The sequence below is a fragment of the Vulpes vulpes genome, chromosome 6 (genome assembly GCF_048418805.1).
Source record: "Vulpes vulpes isolate BD-2025 chromosome 6, VulVul3, whole genome shotgun sequence".
Classification (NCBI taxonomy): Eukaryota; Metazoa; Chordata; class Mammalia; order Carnivora; family Canidae; genus Vulpes; species Vulpes vulpes.
In genome coordinates this window covers 110,891,955-110,900,837 of record NC_132785.1, presented here as the reverse complement: position 1 = coordinate 110,900,837, position 8,883 = coordinate 110,891,955, and positions in this window count along the sequence as shown.

Here is an 8,883-nt window from a genome sequence, read left to right as displayed (position 1 = left end):
CCCTGAGATCATGATCTGAGTTGAAGTCAGAGGCTTAACTGATTAAGCCACCCAGGTGCCCCTAGTATGTTAATTAATTAATTAATTAGTTAATTTTTAAGATTTTTTAAAATTTATTTTAGGGGAAGAAAGAGTATGCACATGTGGAGGGAAGGACAGAAGGAGAGAATCTCAAACAGACTCCACATTGAGTGCAGAGCCCCACTTGGGACTCAATCTCACGACCCTGAGATCATGACCTTAGCTGAAATCAAGAGTCAGATGCTCACCCAACTGAACCACCCAGACACCCCTGTCCTTTATTCTATTTAAATAATGAATTATGTTAACTTTTTGAATGTTGAACCAACTCTGGGGTCCCACTCTATCACTGTGATTTTAATTGTTGTAATTATAAATAGATTCATTTTTAAAAACTGAAAAGTAGAAAACTAAAAAAGAAAGAAAGAAAGAAAGAAAGAAAGAAAGAAAGAAAGAAAGAAAGAAAAAAAGAAACTGAAAAGTAGGAATACATTTATTCATCCACAGCCTGAACACAGAATTCTTGGGTCTGATTCTTTGGGCTACAAATGCATGCAAACAAAATATACATAAGTAACCCCACAAACTAACTGAATATGTTTCACTAGTTTCTCCAGTGGATGAGAAAACAAGCACAAGTGGGTACATAAATACTTTGAGTATAAAATGGCTCATGTTGAATGCTATATTTCATTGTGGGACTGTAGCAAGGAAACTACTCCTCTAAGACTCTGCTCCAGAAATAACAAGTGGCTGTGTTGTGTTTGCCCACATTCTATGCTATTTTGTATCTTGGTGGCTTTCCATGCTGCTCATTTTGCCCCAGATTTTCTTCCCATCTTTCTTTCACCATTTTTTTCTTTTGCTCATTATTCTTGGAAGGTCATATACCAATATATATTATGAGTGGTTTTTAATTTCTTCCCCTTTTCTTTTGCTTATATTATATTCTAACTTGCCTATGTTAAATATATGTTGCTTTTGTAATAGAAACAAATATTACCTTAAAAAAAAAAAAAAAAAAAAAGACTCCACCTAGAGGTCCATGAGAGCTGCACCTGGAGTACCCAGAGCTAGGTGCCAGAATGCAGGAAGCAGAACCTATGACTTGAGACAAAACAGTGCACTGGTGAATCATACACCCCGGTGGCTCCTCTTTTGCGCTCTTCCACTGTCTTTATTTTATTTTATTTTTTATTTTTTAAGATTTTATTTTTAAGTAATCCCTACACTCAATGTGGAACTTAAGTTCACAACCCCAAGATCAAGAGTTGCACGCCCTACTGACTGAGCCAGCCAGGTGCCCCTCTTTTATTGTCTTAAACAACAGCTCAGGGGTTCTGTAGAGATGGCTGGCTAATCTTACCAAATGGCTACTTGGCCACTATTGTGTTCTCTCCCAGCATCTCTTCTCATTCTTTACAGTAAAGGTAGGCTGAGAATGTGCAAAATCTTTAAGTTCTGCTTCCTTTTTGATTAACAATTTCATCTTAAAATCATTTCTATTTTCATGCATTTTACCATAAACAGTCAAGAGGAAGCAGTCCACTTCTTCAAGACTTTGCTTAGATATTTTCTTAGCTAAATATCTAATATCATCACATACAAGTTATACCTTCCACGAAACACTAGGATATAAACACTATTCAGCCAAGTTCTTTGTCACTTTATAGCAAGGATGACCTTTCTTTTTTTTTTTTATTTTATTTATTTATTCATGAGAGACACACACACACAGAGAGAGAGAGGGAGAGAGAGAGAGAGAGGCAGAGACACAGGCAGAGGGAGAAGCAGGCTCCATGCAAGGAGCCTGATGTGGGACTTGATCCTGGGATTCCAGAATCATGCCCTGGGCCGAAGGCAGGCACTAAACCACTGAGCCACCCAGGGATCCCCCAAGGATGGCCTTTCTGCCATCATCCAAAGGCATGCTCCTCATTTCTGTCTGAGATCTCATTGGAATGACCAGTGTTTTAATCCACAGTTTGGTTAGAATTACTGGGGCATTCTCTAAAAACACTGAGACTTTTTTTACAGTTCTCTTTATTCCCTGGGCTCTCACCAGAATAACTCTTAAAGGTCTGTTAACAACAATTAGAATTTTTTTATCAGGCACCTGAAAATTTTACAGCCTCTACCCATTACCCATATCCATAGCCACTTTCACAATTTAGATTTGTTATACCAGCACCCCACTTCTCAGTACTGATTTTCTGTCTTAGTCAATTGAAGCTTCTCTAACAAAATTCCGTAAACTGAGTGGCTCATAAAGAACAGAAATTTATTTCTCACAGTGGAAAGTCCAAGATCAAGGCACTGGCAGATTTACTGCCTGATGAGAACATGTCTTTTCACTGTAGCCTCACATGACTGAAGAGATGAGGGATCTCTCTGGGCCTCTCTTTTTATTTATTTATTTGTTTGTTTGTTTATTTATTTATTTAAATATTTTATTTATTTATTCATGAGAGACACAGAGACAGAGGCAGAGACACAGGCAGAGGGAGAAGCAGGCTCCACACAGGGAGCCCGATGTGGGACTCGATTCCGAGACCCCAGGATCATGTCCTGGGCCGAAGGCAGGCGCTCAACCGCTGAGCCACTCAAGTGTCCCTGGGCCTCTCTTTATAAAGATACTAATCCCATTCATGAAATGTTTACCTGCATGACCCAATCACCTCCCAAAGACCCCACCTCCTAATACCATCAGTTTAGGGATTTGGATTTTAACCTATGAATTTGGGAGTTGGAGGGACACAGATATTTAGTGTATGGCACCCTATTCTTCCATTTATATAAAATTTAGATAATCCAAACCAGTCTATTGATAGAAAGGGATGGAGAAAGGTAGTGAAAGAGGGAGGGATTCCAAAAGGTACTGGGAATCTTTTGAGGCTGATGAATCTTTTCTTTAAGATTCTATTTATTTATTCATGAAAAACACAGAAGGAGGCAGAAACATAGGCAGAGGGAGAAGCAGGCTCCCTGCGAGGAGCCCATGTGGGACTCGATCCCAGCACCCTGGGATCATGCCCTAAGCCAAAGGCAGACACTCAACCACTGAGCCACCCAGGTGCCCTAAACTGATGAATAGTTTCATTATTTGGATTGTGGAGATGATTCACAGGTGTGTACATATGTCAAAACTCATAATATCTTACACTTAAATATATATAGTTTACATGATGTCAATTATACATCAATAATCTTGTAAAAAAGAAGATTTTCCTGAGGGACTGTGATAGTTAGGGTGCCTTAAGTTCTAATTTAAAAAGATTCCACTGGCATAAACAATTAAAGAAAATTTCTTGATTCAGTATAACTAAAATTTCTAGATGTAGGCTTCAGGCATGGTTTGATCAGAGCACCTCCTCCCCATGTGTCTGTGAGCCATTCTGCTCACTTCCTAATGTTGGTTTCATCCTTACATGGGCTTTCTTTCTGGTAGCTAAATGGTTGCAGCTGTTGCAAGCTTCACATTCATATAGCACACCTTCCAGGAGAATAGATAGGTTTCCTTCCCCCAGTGATTGAATGCAAATCTCCAGTCTTATCATAATTGAATTGACTAAGCTGTGTCTGTCCCTAAATCTGTCATTGTGGCAAGGGTCTGGGCAGCAGTTAGCTCTACTCTAAGTATATGACTACTAACCAGTGGAGGAAGAGTAGAACAGATGATAGAGAAGCAACCCATTGAAAGGTGAGATATGGATTGGCAAATGAGTATGGAATGGTCAACATGGGGAAAGTCAAGATTGGCTTGAAATGCAAGGCAACTTGAAAGCTATCGTTTATGTCTTAAAAGGTGTTCTTGATAAAAATAAAAAAAAACAAGATATACTATACAATGTACAGAACAGTACAATACGATGTACTGTATTTTGAAATGTTAAAGTGTCAGGGTCTTAAAGTGGATGAAAAAAAGTTCCTCTTCCCTTTCAACTGTTTAGACACCCTTGAAGCATCCTCCCTGCCTGTTTTAATTCCTGTGCTTTTCAGGACATCTAGTGAGAAAGCTTGTCACTTGACTTTGGCGATACCCTGGGAGCATACGCAACAGAATAGCACTCTCTTAAAAATGGCTCTCCCAGATATCAGACACCAGAAATTATTGGTTTGGGGATGGTACAAGATAGGAAAATATGTGAGAAAACATTAGGAAATATTGAGGATATGGGCAAGAGCCTCAGAAGGCCATTTTAAAGGAAATTATTTTGTCCAAGAATATGTAGCACTGCCAAGTAAATATAAAGAAAGTGATGAGGAAGACAACAAAATCTTTAAAGTGTTCTATAATGAAGTGGAAGGGAAATGGCACCCTTGCCTTAAACCTGCTTAAAATCACAGGGTTCCTGGCTGGCTCAGTCAATAGACTCTTGGTCTCAGGATGGCAAGTTCAAGCTCCATGTTGGGCATGGAGCCTACTTTAAAAAAATAAATAGATATGCAAATCTCTTCACTCCATAGAGTGCATATGCCACCCTGCCTAGGAAAGAATGAACCTTCAAATTTATGTCATTTTTCTTTTAACTTTTTTTTTTTTTTACTGAGGTATCCTTTACATATACAATTCAATTTATGTCATTTAAACGGACAACACATAACATATTAGAGCTACTATGGTTGTCTATGAGTCCTGTGTCATCATTAATGCTCTCTGTGAAAGTAAACTCTGTTTATAGTGGTGATCCCTGGGTGGCTCAGTGGTTTAGTGCCTGCCTTTGGCCCAGGGCATGATCCTGGGGTCCCAGGAGTGAGTCCCACATCGGGCTCCCTGCATGGAGCTTGCTTCTCCCTCTGCCTATGTCTCTGCCTCTCTCTCGCTCTCTCTGTGTCTCTCATGAATAAATAGGTCTTTAAAAAAAATAAATTATGTTTGTAGAGATTTTTTTTTGGAGATGATATTTCTATTTTTTTGACCCAACTACATACACAGAGGTTGTTTACTAATTGCTTTGGGATGATGATTTAATGAAGATGAAAATGATAAGATACCAATCACTTTAATCAGTTTAAATAAACATAAATTTGGGGTAAATTTAGGAGGTTGGATTTAGGGAGGGGGGAAAGTCTAAAACCAGTATTTCTTAATTATATCTTCTAAAAGTATTGAGAATCTCCTAGGCATTCTTACCTCCTGCTTCTTTTTTGTTTTTAAGATTTTATTTATTTATTCATGAGAGATATACAGAGAGAGAGGCAGAGACCCAGGCAGAGGGAGAAACAGGCTCGTCTCAGGGAGCCCGATGCGAGACTCAATCCCAGGACCGGGATCATGCCTTGAGCCAAAGGCAGACACTCAACCACTGAGCCACTCAGGTGTCCCCTTACCTCCTGCTTCTTGTTGGTATCATCATATCCAACAGGGGCAGTTTATCTGTTGCTTATACCTGCCCAGCACCCATTTTTCTAGAAACAGCACCTAGCTTTTCCACTTTAGAAACCATTGGTCTAAAAAAAAAAAAAAAAAAAAAAAAGAAACCATTGGTCTCCCATTCTAAGAGCCCAGAATTGAGGCAGTGGGTGACCACGAGAGTCAGTCCTGGCCAATCAATTCAACATCCACCTGAGGCATGTGACCTGAGCTGGGCCATTGGGAATTTGGTAGGACTCTCACTGAGAGTCCAGAGAGGAAGCACTCTCTTTCAGCTGAGACTCTAAAGTGGGTCGAGTGCAAGCTTGCCAGCTTGTATGAATGAAGTCATACAAGCATGTATGAATGAAGTCAACTCAGAGGAATGCCAAGCCAAGGATGGAGATGGATTCCTGATGACATCGTTTGAGCACATGAATCCAATCAGATCTATCCCTACTCTTTTTGGTTATGTGTGCCAATAAATCTCCTTTATACTTAATCCAATTTGAATTCAGTTTCAAAACTTCCAACTTGCAAAGCTTTGACTAATAGCACCACTATTATCATAATGGTTATCTGCAGCACCGCTCCTTCTTCCTGGAGCCAGAAGCAAAAGTCCACTTCCTGAAGCAGAACCTCAGATGATTGCAACAGTTAACTGAGTGAATATCCACAGGAAGTCCAGAGTGGCAGTGTGGGGTGTGGTGGTTGAGTAGGAGGCTCAGAGGTGCTTCTAGGACAGAGGAAACACATGCACAGAGCTACCACTGAGACATAGGCTCTAGCTGCCTGTACCTGGAGCACTCATCTGCCTTATCTCTCAGCTGCAACTGCAAATATCTTATTAGACACAGATTAAAATCACTCTACTGGGTACTTCACAAGCACCCTGAGCCAATCAGGAACCACCATTCCTATTAAACCTTCATATTTGCATGCACTCATTCCTTTAAACAGCCCAGGCCTCAAACTAATAATGCATTTCTAAGCTCTTGTCCCAGGGCCTATTCAGTTTTTGTGGATGCGAATATTGCCACTGAATATGGTCCAAAAGTGTTATCCAAGATTTTCTGGCAAAAGGGAGGCCAGAAACTCAGGGAGACAATCAGACTCTTTCACTCACTGTATTAGGTTAGGAGTAGTAAAAAGGGAATTAGCAAACCTCTGAGCCACCCAGGCGTCCCTCTAAATAGTCTTTTGACTCATTTCTGCACAAAGTATTTTTGAATTTATTGTCAGGAAGACACTTCAAGAATTTCTCTTTAAAGCTTTTATGTTCACCAAAGTGATCCAGTGGGAAAGTGCCCTTTCCCAGGCCACAGCAGGAAGCTCTTGGGCCCAAAATTCATGGCTACTGACTTCATTGTATTATTATTATTATTATTATTATTATTATTTGAGTAAACTCTATCCCCAACATGGGGCTTGAATTCACAACCTAAGATCAAGAGTCACATGTTCTACCAACTGAGCCAGCCCGGTACCCCTATCATTGCACTTGTAGTACCTGACATAATAATATGATGTCCAGAAAAAAATATTTGTCGAACAACTAGCCAAATACAAAAATGAATGAACATGAGAAGTTTGGGAAGACTAAGTGACGATCTCAGGGTCAGGATCAGCATAGCTCTGAGTTGTCCAGCCCCAGTTTTGTACTGAAGCAGAGTATCTCTCAAGGGCCCTTTCTCCCTTATGACTCTTCTGCAGTCGTAAGTGGTATTCATTATTTCTGCCTGCCTGGTGTACACTCCCTTTTTCTATGAGGTCCCCAATCTTCATTTTGCGTCCTTTTTTTTTTTTTCTAAGATTTTATTTACTTATTCATGAGAGACAGAGAGAGAGAGAGAGAGGTAGAGACACAGGCAAAGGGAGAAGCAGGCTCCATGCAGGGAGCCCGACATGGGACTCGATCCGGGGTGTCCAGGGCCACACCCTGGGCTGAGCCACCTGGGATGTGCCGTGTCCGTTTTTTGGGAGAGTGAATTTTGGTAAGCGACTCCCACCATGAGTAGGAGGGACCACATCCTTCTGTTTGCCCCCCTTCAGCCCCTCCCTGTATGGACCCATGTGTCCTAAACTCAGCCAGTCAGGTGCTCTCTCCTGGAACTTTGACTCCTGGGCAAGTGACCCAAGACAATAAAAGTGGCTGGAGGTTGTTTATTTTGGTGGTGGTACACTTTTCAAATAGTTCCTGCCACAAGCCTTTCTGATGGCCTCACTGTGCAGCCCTCCGAGATCCCCTTCCTCCTGACCTTTTCGAATCCTGGTCCTCCAGCCTTCTATGTCACTGAGCTGCTAATAACCTTCCAATGGATCCTGTCCTGTGTAAGTCAGCCAGCATTAACCCGCATGTGTGCATCCAAGACCTCTGACAGTGTAGGCTCCCTGCTCCTGCCACTAAATAGCCTGCCTTCTCTCACTTTGTTTCTCTTCCTAGGCAGCAGTCTTGCCCTTTAAAAACACGATACTGGGGGTGCCTGGCCAGCTCAGATGGTTGAGTGTCTCCCTTCAGCTCAGGTGGTAATCTCAGGGGTCCTGGGATAGAGCCCCACATGGGGCTCCCTGCTCATCAGGGAGTCTGCTTCTCCCTCTCCCTCTGCCCCTTCCCTCCCCTCCGCCAGCTTATACTCTCTCTTTTTTTCATAAATAAATAAATAAATAAATAAATAAATAAATAAATAAATAATGCTATACTGTGGGCACCTGTCTGGCTCAATTCGTAAAGCCGGTGACTCTTGATCTCAGGGTCATGAGGTCAAGCCTCATGTTGGCATAGAGCTTACTTTTTTAAAAAATTAATAAAATGAAAATGCTATCCTAGAAGCCTCTTCCGGGACACCTGGGTGGCTCAGTAGTTGAGCATCTGCCTTTGGCTCAGGGCATGATCCCGGAGTCCCAGGATTGAGTTCCACATCAGGCTTCCTGCATGGAGCCTGGTTCTCCCCCTTTGCCTATGTCTCTGCCTCTTTCTCTGTGTCTCTGATGAATAAATAAATAAAATCTTAAAGAAAAAAAATTGGAAGCCTCCTCCATCAACACTTTTTTCAAGTGATTGTTATTTGTTCCTTTCATTCCCAGGTTCTATCTCTCAGTACCAGACAATGATAGGGTTGTCCTTTCTTCTCTGTAACTGATTTCTTACCTCCAGCAGCTTGACCTTGTGCTTTGGCCATCATGGATTGGTCGAGCATTAGACATCTCACCATAAGCTGGGCCAATCAGATCTCTCTTTCCTAGGGATTTATAAATTTGACCTAGGGAATGTGAAAGTGGTAGGTGGCTGAGAGCTAAGCCTCAACCCCCAAGTGGGTTCATGCTAGGATAAAGGACTATAATTTTCTGTTGCTGAGGTTGGGATTTTGAGTCCCCATACTTCCTTATCTTGAGGATAGTTCCAATAATTCTACCTTTCTTGATGAGGTTTTCTGATATTGACCTACATTAGCTGCAATCACAAGACTCTCAACACAGTTGCTATGAGATAGGAGGCTCCTTGGAGGCAA